We start from the raw sequence: 12616 nt of genomic DNA on the forward strand, positions 1-12616 counted from the left end.
GTCGCTGGCCAGGCCAGCATTTATTGTCCATCCCTAATTGCCCTTGAGAAGGTGATGGTGAGCTGCCTTCTTGAACCGCTGCAGTCCATGTGGGGTAGGTACACCCACAGTGCTGTTAGGAAGCGAGTTCCAGGATTTTGACCCAGTGACAGTGAAGGAACGGTGATATAGTTCCAAGTCAGGATGGTGTGTGACTTGGAGGGGAACTTGCAGGTGGTGGTGTTCCCATGTATTTGTTGCCCTTGTCCTTCTCGGTAATACAGGTCACAGGTTTGGAAGGTGCTGTCTAAGGAGCCTTGGTGCGTTGCTGCAGTGCATCTTGTAGATGGTACACACTGCTGCCACTGTGCGTCGGTGGTGGAGGGAGTGAATGTTTGTAGATGGGGTGCCAATCAAGCGGGCTGCTTTGTCCTGGATGGTGTCGAGCTTCTTGAGTGTTTTTGGAGCTGCACCCATCCAGGCAAGTGGAGAGTATTCCATCACACTCCTGACTTGTGCCTTGTAGATGGTGGACAGGCTTTGGGAGGTCAGGAGGTGAGTTACTTGCCTCAGGATTCCTAGTCTCTGACCTGCTCTTTTAGCCACAGTTGCGTAGTGGTAATGTCACTGGACTCGTAATCCAGAGCCCAGGATAATGCGTTGTGGACACAGGTTCGAATCCCACCATGGCAGATGGTGAAATTTCAATTCAATTAATCTGGGAATTAAAAAGCTGGTCTAATGGTAACCATGAAACCATTGTCAATTGTTGTAAAAACCCATCTGGTTCACTAATGTCCTTTAGGGAAGGAAATCTGCTGTCCTTACCTGGTCTGGCCTACATGTGACTCCAGACTCACAGCAATGTGGTTGACTCTTAAATGTCCTCTGAAATCGCCTAGCAAGTAGGTCAGTTCAAGAGCAATTAGGGAAGAGCCATAAATGCTATCCTAGCCAGCGATGCCCACATTCCACAAACAAATAAAAAAAGGCAACTCCAGTTCAGTTTCTGGTCCATGGTAGCCCCTAGGATGTTGATAGTGGGGGATTCAGTGATGGTAATGCCATTGAATGTCAAGGGGAAATGGTTAGATTCTCTCTTGTTGGAGATGGTCATTGCCTGGCACTTGTGTGGCATGAATGTTACTTGCCACTTATCATCCCAAGCCTGGATATTGTCCAGTTCTTGCTCCATTTCTACACGGACTGCTTCAGTATCTGAGGAGTCGCGAATGGTGCTGAACATTGTGCAATCATCAGCGAACATCCCCACTTCTGACCTTATGATTGAAGGAAGGTCATTGATGAAGCAGCTGAAGATGGCTGGGCCTAGGAAACTACCCTGAAGAACTCCTGCAGTGATGTCCTGGAGCTCAGATGATTGACCTCCAACAACCACAGCTATCTTCATTTGCGTTCGGTATGACACCAGCCAGTGGAGAGTTTTCCCCCTGATTCCCATTGACTCCAGTTTTGCTCGGGCTCCTTGATGCCATACTCGGTCAAATGCTGCCTTGATGTCAAGGGCAGTCACTCTCACCTCACCTCTTGAGTTCAGCTCTTTTGTCCATGTTTGAACCAAGGCTATAATGAGGTCATGAGCTGAGTGTCCCTGGCGGAACCCAAACTGTACATTACTGAGCAGGTTATTGTTAAGCAAGTGCTGCTTGATGGCACTGTTGATGACACCTTTCATCACTTTACTGATGATTGAGAGTAGACTGATGGGGTAGTAATTTCCAGTTTGGACTTTTTGTGTACAGAACATACCTGGGCAATTTTCCACATTGCCGGGTAGATGCCAGTGTTGTAGCTGTACTGGAACAGCTTGGCGAGGGGTGCGGCAAGTTCTGGAGCACAGGTCCAGGTGGAGGGAGAATTCTGGAGGCGGGTGAAAGCGTCCGCTGGTCGGGGGGAGGACTCCTGGTCAAAGAAGTGAGCCGAGAGGCAAAGGCGATGAAAGAAGAGCTCAATGTCATGTCAAGCGCAAAATTCATTGAGGTAGTGGCGTAAAGGGATAAAACTGAGTCCTTTGTTGAGTACAGATCATTCAGCATCAGAGAGGGGAAGGTCAGAGGCTATAGTTAATACACGGCAAGGGGTCAGATCAGAAGGGGTGGGGTGAGGGGGAAGAAGGATCTGGAGGGGCAATAGTCCCCATCAGCTGCTGCAGCTTGCGTTTCTTAACACCTGAAAGGAAGAAAAAAGTTTTTGTTAATGCAAAGGATATGTTGAAGGATGAAATAAAACTGCGGAGTTGAACAGTTTTGAGATAAGGTGAGGTAGTGCTTCTGGAGAGAGAGGTCGAGTGTGTACATGTGGCGGCGCATGGCACTGAGTGTGGATCTCAGGATGCGGTGGGAACAGCAGAATGAGGAACCTTGTATATCTGGGGAGATACTTGTGATACACTATGGTTGACAGGGTTGTCAACTGTATCCAACCCCTACCCCCCACCTCCTCCCGAACTGCAACAGGGTCCTCACTTGCCACCCCACCAGCCTCCACATCCAACGGATCATCCTCCACCATTTCCACCACCTGCAGCATGATACCACCACCAAACACATCTTTTCCTCCTTTCCCCTGTCAGCATTCCAAAGGGATCATTCCGTCCGCGACACCCTGGTCCACTCATCCATTACCCCGACACCTTGTGGCCTTCCCACGGTACCTTCTCATGTAATTGCACTTGTACCTGTCCTTTTACCTCTTCTCTCCTCATATCCTAGGCCCCAAACACTCCTTTTAGGTGAAGCAGTGATTTACTTATACTTCTCTTCTCTCTCTTTCTCTTTGGCCTCCTTGTCTCGAGAGACAATGGGTAAGTGCCTGGAGGTGGTCAGTGGTTTGTGGAGCAGCGCCTGGAGTGGCGATAAAGGCCAATACTAGAGTGACAGACTCTTCCACAGGTGCTGCAGATAAAATTGGTTGTCGGGGCTGTTACACAGTTGGCTCTCCCCTTGCGCTTCTGTCTTTTTTCCTGCCAACTGCTAAGTTTCTTCGACTCACCACTCTTTAGCCCCGCGTTTATGGCTGTCCGCCAGTTCTGGAGATCACTGGCAACTGACTCCCATGACTTGTGGTCAGTGTCACAGGACTTCATGTCGCGTTTGCAGACGTCTTTAAAGCGGAGACATGGACGGCCGGTGGGTCTGATACCAGTGGCTAGCTCGCTGTACAATGTGTCCTTGGGGAACCTGCCATCTTCCGTGCGGCTCACATGGCCAAGCCATCTCAAGCGCCACTGGCTCAGTAGGGTGTATATGCTGGGGATGTTGGCCGCCTTGAGGACTTCTGTGTTGCAGATACGGTCCTGCCACCTGATGCCAAGTATTCTCCGGAGGTAGCGAAGATGGAATGAATTGAGATGTCACCCTTGGCTGACATACGTTGTCCAGGCCTCGCTGCCATAGAGCAAGGTACTGAGGACACAGGATTGATACACTTGGACTTTTGTGTTCCGTGTCAGTGCGTCATTTTCCCACACTCTCTTGGCCAATCTGGACAGAGCAGTGGAAGCCTTTCCCATGCACTTGTTAATTTTTGCATCCAGAGACAGGTTACTGGTGATAGTTGAACCTAGGTAGGTGAACTCTTGAACCACTTCCAGAGCATGGTCGCTGATATTGATGGATGGAGCATTTCTGACGTCCTGTCCCATGATGTTCGTTTTCTTGAGGCTGATGGTTAGAACAAATTCATTGTAGGCAGCCGCAAACCTGTCGATGAGTCTCTGCAGACACCCTTCAGTGTGAGATGTTAATGCAGCATCGTCAGCAAAGAGGAGTTCCCTGATGAGGACTTTCCGTACTTTGGTCTTCGCTCTTAGACGAGCAAAGTTGAACAACCTGCCCCCTGATCTTGTGTGGAGGAAAATTCCTTCTTCTGAAGACTTGAACGCATGTGAGAGCAGCAGGGAGAAGATGATCCCAAACAGTGTAGGTGCGAGAACACAGCCCTGTTTCACGCCACTCAGGATAGGAAAGGGGTCTGATGAGGCACCGCTATGCTGAATTGTGCCTTTCATATTGTCATGGAATGAGGTGATGATACTTAGTAGCTTTGGTGGACATCCGATCTTTGCTAGTAGTCTGAAGAGACCACGTCTGCTGACGAGGTCAAAGGCTTTGGTGAGATCAATGAAAGCAACGTAGAGGGGCATCTGTTGTTCATGGCATTTCTCCTGTAGCTGGTGAAGGGAGAACAGCATGTCAATGGTGGATCTCTGTTCGAAAGCCACATTGTGCCTCAGGGTAGATGCGCTCAGCCAGCTTCTGGAGCCTGTTTAAAGCGACTCGAGCGAAGACTTTCCCCACTATGCTGAGCAGGGAGATTCCACGGTAGTTGTTGCAGTCACCGCGGTCACCCTTGTTCTTATAGAGGGTGATGATATTGGCATCGCGCATGTCCTGTGGCTCTTCTTTCAATGTAGTATACTGTATTCGCTGCTCACATACGGTCTCCTCTACATTGGGGAGACCAAACGCAGACTGGGTGACCGCTTTGCGCTCGGTCCAAAAGCATAATTTTTACACAGAGGGTGGTGAGTGCCTGGAACTTGCTGCCGGGGGAGGTGGTGGAAGCAGGTACGATAGCAACGTTTAAGAGACATCTTGATAAATACATGAATAGGATGGGAATAGAGGGATATGGACCCTGGAAGTGAAGAAGGTTTTAGTTTAGGCGGGCATCAAGATCGGCGCAGGCTTGGAGGGCCGAATGGCCTGTTCCTGTGCTGTACTGTACTTTGTTCTTTGAGTATGAGAGGAAGCTAGTTAGAAATGTAAAAACAGATAGCAAGAGTTTCTACAGGTATTTAAAAAGGAAAAGAGTAAGTAAAGTGGGTGTTGGTCCTCTGGAGAGTAAGAATGGGGAGTTAATAGGAGATAATAAGGAAATGGTGGATGAAATGAACAAATATTTTGCTTCTGTCTTCACTATAGAGGATACAAAAAACATTCTAGTAATAGGTGTAAATCAGGAGGTGGAAGGAAGAGAGGAACTTGGTGAAATTACAATCACCAGGGAAGCGGTACTGAGCAAACTGATGGAGTTGTGGACTAATCAGTCCCCGGGTCCTGATGGGCTTCATTAGAGTCATAGAGTCGTACAGCATAGAAACAGGCCCTTCGGCCCACCGCGTCCATGCCAATCATAATGCCTATCTATACTAATCCCACCTGCCTGCATTATTTCCATATCCCTCTATGCCTTGCTCATTCAAGTACCTGTCCAGATGCCTCTTAAATGTCGCTACTGTTCCTGCCTCCACCACCTCCTCAGGCAGCTCATTCCAGATACCCACTATTCTTTGTGTGAAAAATTTACCCCTTTGATCCCCTTTAAACCTCCTCCCTCTCACCGTAAATCTATGCCCTCTAGTTTTAGTACCATGGGAAACAGACTCTGGCTATCTACCCTATCTATGCCTCTCATAATTTTATATACCTCTATCATGTCCCCTCTCAGCCTCCTTCGCTCCAGGGAAAACAGACCCAGCCTATCCAATCTCTCTTTTAACTCAAGCCCTCCAAACCAGGCAACATCCTTGTGAATCTTTTCTGCACCCTCTCTAGCTTAATCACATCTTTCCTGTAGTGCGGCGACCAGAACTGCACACAGTACTCCAAATGCGGCCTAACCAACGTTATGTACAACTGTAACATGACTTCCAAACTCTTGTACTCAGTACCTCGGCCGATGAAGGCAAGCTTGCCAGATGCCTTCTTCACCACCCTGTCTACCTGTGTTGCGACTTTCAAGGAACTATGTACTCGCACCCCAAGGTCTCTCTGCTCAACAACTCTCGCCAGGGCCCTGCCATTCACTGCATATGTCCTGTCCTGGTTTAACTTCCCAAAATGCATCACTTCACACTTGTCTGCATTAAATTCCATTTGCCAATCCCTTGCCCACTTTCCCAGTTGATCTATATCCTGTTGTAACCCTAGACAACCTTCTCCACTGTCCACTATACCACCAATTTTGGTGTCATCTGCAAACTTACTAATCATGCCCCTTACATTCACATCCAAGTCATTAATATATATGACAAACAACAGAGGGCCCAGCACCGATCCCTGCGGCACACCACTGGTCACTGGCCTCCAATCTGAAAAACAACCCTCCACTACCACCCTCTGCCTCCTATCACCAGGCCAATTTTGTATCCAATTGCAGCTCACCCTGGGACCTTGTCAAGGCCTTGCTAAAGTCCATGTAGACAACGTCCATCGCCCTGCCCTCGTCAATCCTCCTGGCCACCTCCTCGAAAAACTCAATCAAATTTGTGAGACATGATTTCCCACGCACAAAGCCGCATGCTGACTATCCTAATCAGACCATGTCTTCCAAATGCATATAAATGCTGTCTCTCAGAATCCCTTCCAATAACTTTCCACACGACTGTAGTCTTGGCTATCCTGCTGCCTTCTTAAAGGCTCAACATTATCCTTCAGTCTTCGGTACTCCGTGGCTAACCGATGATACAAAAATCTCTGCCAGGGCCCCAGCAATCTCCTCCGTTGCTTCCTAGGATTTTAAAAGAGGTGGTGAATGATGTAGTAGATGTGTTGGTGTTAATTTTTCAAAATTCGCTAGATTCTGGAAAGGTTCTATCAGACTGGAAAGTAGTAAATATAACCCTTCTTTTCAAGAAGGGTGGGAGGCAGAAAATAGGTCACTATGTTGTCAGGACTGGAAAAATGCAGCTATGAGGAAAGATTGGATATGCTGAGGTTGTTCTCCTTGGAACAGAGAAGGCTGAGGGGAGATCTGATTGAAATGTACAAAACTGTGAGGGACTTGGATAGAGTGGAGGTGAAGTGTCTATTCACCTTAGCAGACAGGTCAGTGACGAGGGCGCATAGATTTAAAGTGATTGGTAGAAAAATTAGAGGGGAGATGAGGAAAACATTTTAATCCAGAGGGTGGTGGGGGTCTGGAACTCACTGCCTGAAAGGGTAGTTGAGGCAGAAACCCTCAACTCATTCAAAAGGAGTCTGGATATGCACCTCCAGTGCCGTAATCTGCAGGGCTACGAACCAAATGCTGGACGGTGGGATTAGAATAGGTGGATCGTTTTGCAGCTCGCACAGACACGATGGGCCAAGTGGCCTCTTTCTGTGCTTTAAACTTTCTATGATTCTATGATAGGCCACTTAGCTTGACGTCTGTCATGGGGAAGGTGTCAGAATCGATCATTAAGGAGGCTATAGCTGGACACTTAGAAAAACACAATGTAATCGGGAATAGTCAGCATGGTTTTGTGAAAGGGAAATCATGTTTAACCAATTTATTGGAGTTCTTTGAAGCAGTAACATGCGCTGTGGATAAAGGGGAGCCCGTTGACATACTGTACTTGGATTTCCAGAAGGCATTTGCCAAGGTGCCACATAAAAGGTTATTGCACAAAGTAGAAGCTCATGGTGTAGGGGGTAACATATTATTATGGACAGAAGATTGGCTGGCTGGCAGAAAACAGAGAGTATGCATAAATGGGACCTTTTCTGATTGGTAGGATGTGATGAGTGGAGTCCCACAGGGGTCTGTGCTGGGGCCTCAACTTTTACAATTAATAGTAATGACTTAGATGAGGGGAGCGATGGCTTGGTAGCTCAATTTGCAGATGACACAAAGATAGATAGGAAAGTATGTTGTGAAGAGGCAATAAGGAGGTTGCAGACCGATATACATAGGTTGAGTGAGTGGGCAAAAATTTGGCAGATGGAGTATAATGTGGTAAAATGTGAAGTTGTTCACTTTGGCAGGAAGAATGAAAAAGCAGAGTATTACTTAAACGGAGAACGACTGCAGAATTCCAAGGTGCAGTGGGATCTAGGTGTTCTAGTGCATGAATCAAAAAAAGTTAGTATACAGGTACAGCAAGTAATAAAGAAGGCTAATGGAATACTATCCTTTATTACGAGAGGAATTGAAAATAAAAGTAAGGATGTTATTCTTCAGTTATACAGGGTATTGGTGAGACCACATCTCAAATACTGTGTGCAGTTTTGGTCTCCTTATTTAAGGATGTAAATGCGTTGGAGGTGGTTCAGAGGAGATTTACTAGATTGATACCTGGAATGAGTGGGTTGTCTTATGAGAAAAGGTTGGACAGACTGGGCTTGTTTTCACTGGAGTTTAGAAGAGTGAGGGGAGACTTGATTGAAGTTTATAAGATCCTGAATGGTCTTGACAAGGCGGATGTGGAGAGGATGTTTCCTCTTGTGGGTGAGTCCAGAACTAGGGGACACTGTTTTAAAATTAGGGGTCACCCTTTTTGGACAGAGATGAGGAGAAATTTTTTCTCTCAGAGGGTTGTGCGACTTTGGAATTCTCTGCCTCAGAAGGTGGTGGAGGCGGATTATTGAATATTTTTAAGGTGGAGGTAGAAAGATTCTTGTTAGGCAAAGAAATCAAAGATTATCGGGGGTAGATGGGAGTGTGGAATTCAAAACACAAACTGATCATCCATGATCTTATTGAATGACGGAGCAGGATAGAGGGGCCGAATGGCCAACTTCTGCTCATTAATTCATATGTTTGTATGATTTGGGAGCAATTTAGAGTCCATAAAGGATGATCAAGAAACTGATAAAGAAAGGGAAAAGAGATAATGAAACGAAGCTGGCGAGAAATATAAAGACTGACTGTAAAATCTTCTTTAGATATGTGAAAAGGAAACAATTAGCAAGGACGAATGTGGGTCCATTACAGGCGGATCAGGAGAGTTTGTGGCGGAGAATGAGGAAATGGCGGAGAGACTCAACAATTACAATTACTTTGTATCTGTCTTAGCAGGAAAGACACAGAAAATCTCTCAGTAATACGAGGGAACTGAAGGACTTGTAATAATGAGGAACTGAAAGTAATCAATATTAATAAAGAGATAGTACTCGAAAAATTAATTGGATTGATTAATTGGACCAGATGAGCTTACATCCCAGAGTATTGAAGGAGGTGGCTACAGAGAAAGTAGATGCATTTTGTGATTATCTTTCAAAATTCTATAAATTCTGGAAGGGCTCCTGCAGACTGGAAAGTAGCAAATGTAACCCCACTATTTAATAAGGGAGCAAGAGAGAAAACTGAGAACTACAGACCTGTTAGTTGGACGTCAGTAGTAGGGAAAATGTTAGCATTTATGATAAAGGATGAGATAACTGAACACTTGTAAATTAATGATATGATTGGGCAGAATCACCATAGATTTGTGAAAATGAAATCATGTGCGACAAACCTGTTGGAGTTTTTTGAGGATGTTACTTGTTGCATAGAAAAAGGAGCTAAACGTCCGGAAGAGAAAGGTCCCCTACCAGCCTGCTCCCGCAGTGTAACGCTGCCCCTGACTATCAAGATCCACGGAGAACCACTGGACAATGTGGATCACTCCCATACATTGGTAACGTCCTCTCAGCAAGGGCAGACATCGACGATGAAACTCAGCATTGACTCCAGTGTGCCAGGAAAAGAGTGTTTGATGACCAAGACCTCAAACCTGGCACCAAGCCCATGGTCTACAGGGCTGCAGTGTTACCTGTCCTCCTGTATACTTCGGAAACATGGACACTGTACAGCAGACATCTCAAAGCCCTGGAGAGATATCACCAGTGGTGCCTCCACAAGATCCTGCAAATTCAGTGGCAGGACAGGCACTCCAATATCAGTGTCCTCTCTCAGACCAACATCCCCGGTATCGAGACGCTGGCCATGGCTAGTCAGTTACATTGGATGGGCCACATTATCCACTTGCCTGACACAAGACTCCCAAGACAAGCTTTCTACTCAGCTCTGTCACGGCAAGAGGTTACCAGGAGGGCAGAGGAAACGTTACAAGGATGTCCTTAAAGCCTCCCTGAAAAACTGTGACATCTCCACTGATGCGTGGGAATCTCTTGCCCGAGACTGCCCAAAATGGAGAACAAGCATTCGTGACGGTGCCATCCAGTTTGAACAAAGCCGACATGCCCAGGCAGCGACCAAGTGCAAACAGTGGAAGGAACGTTTGGAAATTCGAGCATTCCACCCACCCACCTCACCAAACACCACCTACCCTACCTGTGGCAGAGTGTGTGGATCCAGAATTAGACTATTCAGTCACCTAAGGACCCACAACCCTGGAGTGGAAGAAAGTCATCCTCGTTCCCGAGGGACTGCCTAAGAAGAAGAAGAGATGAAGGAGAAGCAGTGGATGTGGTGTATTTGGATTTTCAGAAGGCTTTTGATAAGGTGACAAACAGGATCTTAGTAAACAAAATTAGAGCACATGGGATTGGGGGTAATATACTGCAATGGATTGAGAATTGGTTAACAGACAGAAAGCAGAGAGTAGGAATAAATGGGTCATTCTCAGGATGGCAGGCTGTTACTAGTGGGTACTAGGATTGGTGCTTGGGCCACAGCTGTTCACAATCTAGATAAATGATTTGGATAAAAGCAAAATATTGCAGACGCTGGAAATCTGAAATAAAAGCAAGAAATGCTGGAAATACTCAGCAGGTCTGACAGCATCTGTGGAGAGAGAAGCAGAGTTAATGTTTCAGGTCAGTGACCCTTCATCAGAACTGGCAAATAATCTTATTAACTCTGCTTCTCTCTCCGCAGATGCTGTCAGACCTGCTGAGTATTTCCAGCATTTCTTGTTTTTATTATAAATGATTTGGAAATGGGGACCATTCATTATATTTCCAAATTTGCTGATGACGCAAAACTAGGAGGGAATGTAAGTTGTGAGAAGGATTTGGAGAGGCTAAGTGAATGGGCAAGAACATGGCAGATGGAATAGAATGTGATGAGGTATGAAGTGATCCACTTTGGTAGAAAAACCAGGCACTACCTGCCTTGTCCTTCATGTCTGTCTGGCAACCACCCAGTCCCTCTCTGCCTGTGCTCCTTAAACTCCGGGGTGACGACCTCCTGAAACGTGTTATCCACGTAGTTCTCTGCCTCACTGATGCGCCATAGTGACTCCAGCTGCACTCGAGTTCTGAAACCCAGAGCTCAAGCTTCTGCAGCCAGTGCCACTGGAGCCTGGAGTTCCCACATAGCACCGAATGTGTACCCCAGAGGTCAGAGCAGCCCTGCCAATCCTCTATCTATTCAATTATCAACCTTGCTACTACAAGCTACTTAATTCCCTTCTGTTGAATCAAACAGGGCCACAGTGAAAAATATTGGGAAGAGAATAAGTAATGTTAAAAAGACAAGCCTTAAGGCTTTGTGCCTTAATGCGCGGAGAATTCGCAATAAAGTGGATGAATTAATCACGCAAATAGATGTAAACAGGTATGATATAGTTGGGATTACGGAGACATGGCTGCAAGGTGACCAGGGATGGGGAATGAACATCCAGGGATATTCAGTATTTAGGAAGGACAGAAAAAAAGCAAAAGGCGGTGGAGTTGCATTGCTGGTTAAAGAGAAAATTAACGCAATAGTGAGGAAGGATATTAGCTCTGACGATGTGGAATCTGTATGGGTAGAGCTGAAAAACACTAAGAGGCAAAAAACGTTAGTGGGGGTTGTAGATAGACCCCCAAACTGTAGTGGTGATGTTGGGAATGGCATTAAACAGGAAATTAGAGATGCATGCGATAAAGGAACATCTGTAATTATGGGTGAATTTAATCTGCATATAGATTGGGCAAATCAAATTAGTCACAATACCATAGAGGAGGAATTCATGGAGTATATACGGGATGGTTTTCTGGACCAATACATTGAGGAACCAACGAGAGAACAGGACATCCTAGACTGGGTATTGTGTAATGCGAGAGGAATAATTGACAATCTAGTTGTGCGAGACCCATTGGGGATGAGCGACTATAGTATGATAGAATTCTTCATCAAGATGGAGAGTGATGTAGTTGATTCTGAGACTAGGGTCCTGAATCTTAGTAAAGGAAACTATGAAGGTATGAGGTGCGAGTTGGCCATGACGGATTGGGACATGTTACTGAAAGGGATGACGGTGGATAGGCAATGGCAAACATTTAAAGAGCGCATGGATGAACTGCAACAATTGTTTATCCCTGTTTGGTGCAAAAGTAAAATGGGAAAGGTAGCCAAACCATGGCCGACAAGGGAAATTAGAGATAGCATTAGATCCAAGGAAGAGGCATATAAATTCGTCAGAAAAAACAACAGACCTGAGGATTGGGAGCAGTTTAGAATTCAGCAAAGGAGGACCAAGGGATTGATTAAGAAGGGGAAAATAGAGTACGAGAGCAAGCTTGTGGGGAAGATAAAAACTGACTGTAAAAGTTTCTATAGGTATGTGAAGAGAAAAAGATTGGTGAAGACAAATGTGGGTCCCTTACAGTCAGAAACAGGGGAATTTATTATGGGGAATAACGGAATGGCTGACCAACTAAATGCATAGTTTGGTTCTGTCTTCCACAAAGGAGGACACAAATATCATACCAGAAATGTTGGGGAACACAAGGCTTAGTGAGAGAGAGGAACTGAAGGAAATCAGTATTAGTAGAGAAATGGTGTTGGGGAAATTGATGGGATTGAAAGTCGATAAATCCCCAGGGCCTGATGGTCTACATCCAAGAGTACTTAAGGAAGTGGCTCTCGAAATAGTGGATGCATTGGTGGTCATCTTCTAAGATTCTATAGACTCTGGAAC

Source organism: Heterodontus francisci, unplaced genomic scaffold (genome assembly GCF_036365525.1).
Source record: "Heterodontus francisci isolate sHetFra1 unplaced genomic scaffold, sHetFra1.hap1 HAP1_SCAFFOLD_555, whole genome shotgun sequence".
In the NCBI taxonomy this organism is placed as follows: domain Eukaryota; kingdom Metazoa; phylum Chordata; class Chondrichthyes; order Heterodontiformes; family Heterodontidae; genus Heterodontus; species Heterodontus francisci.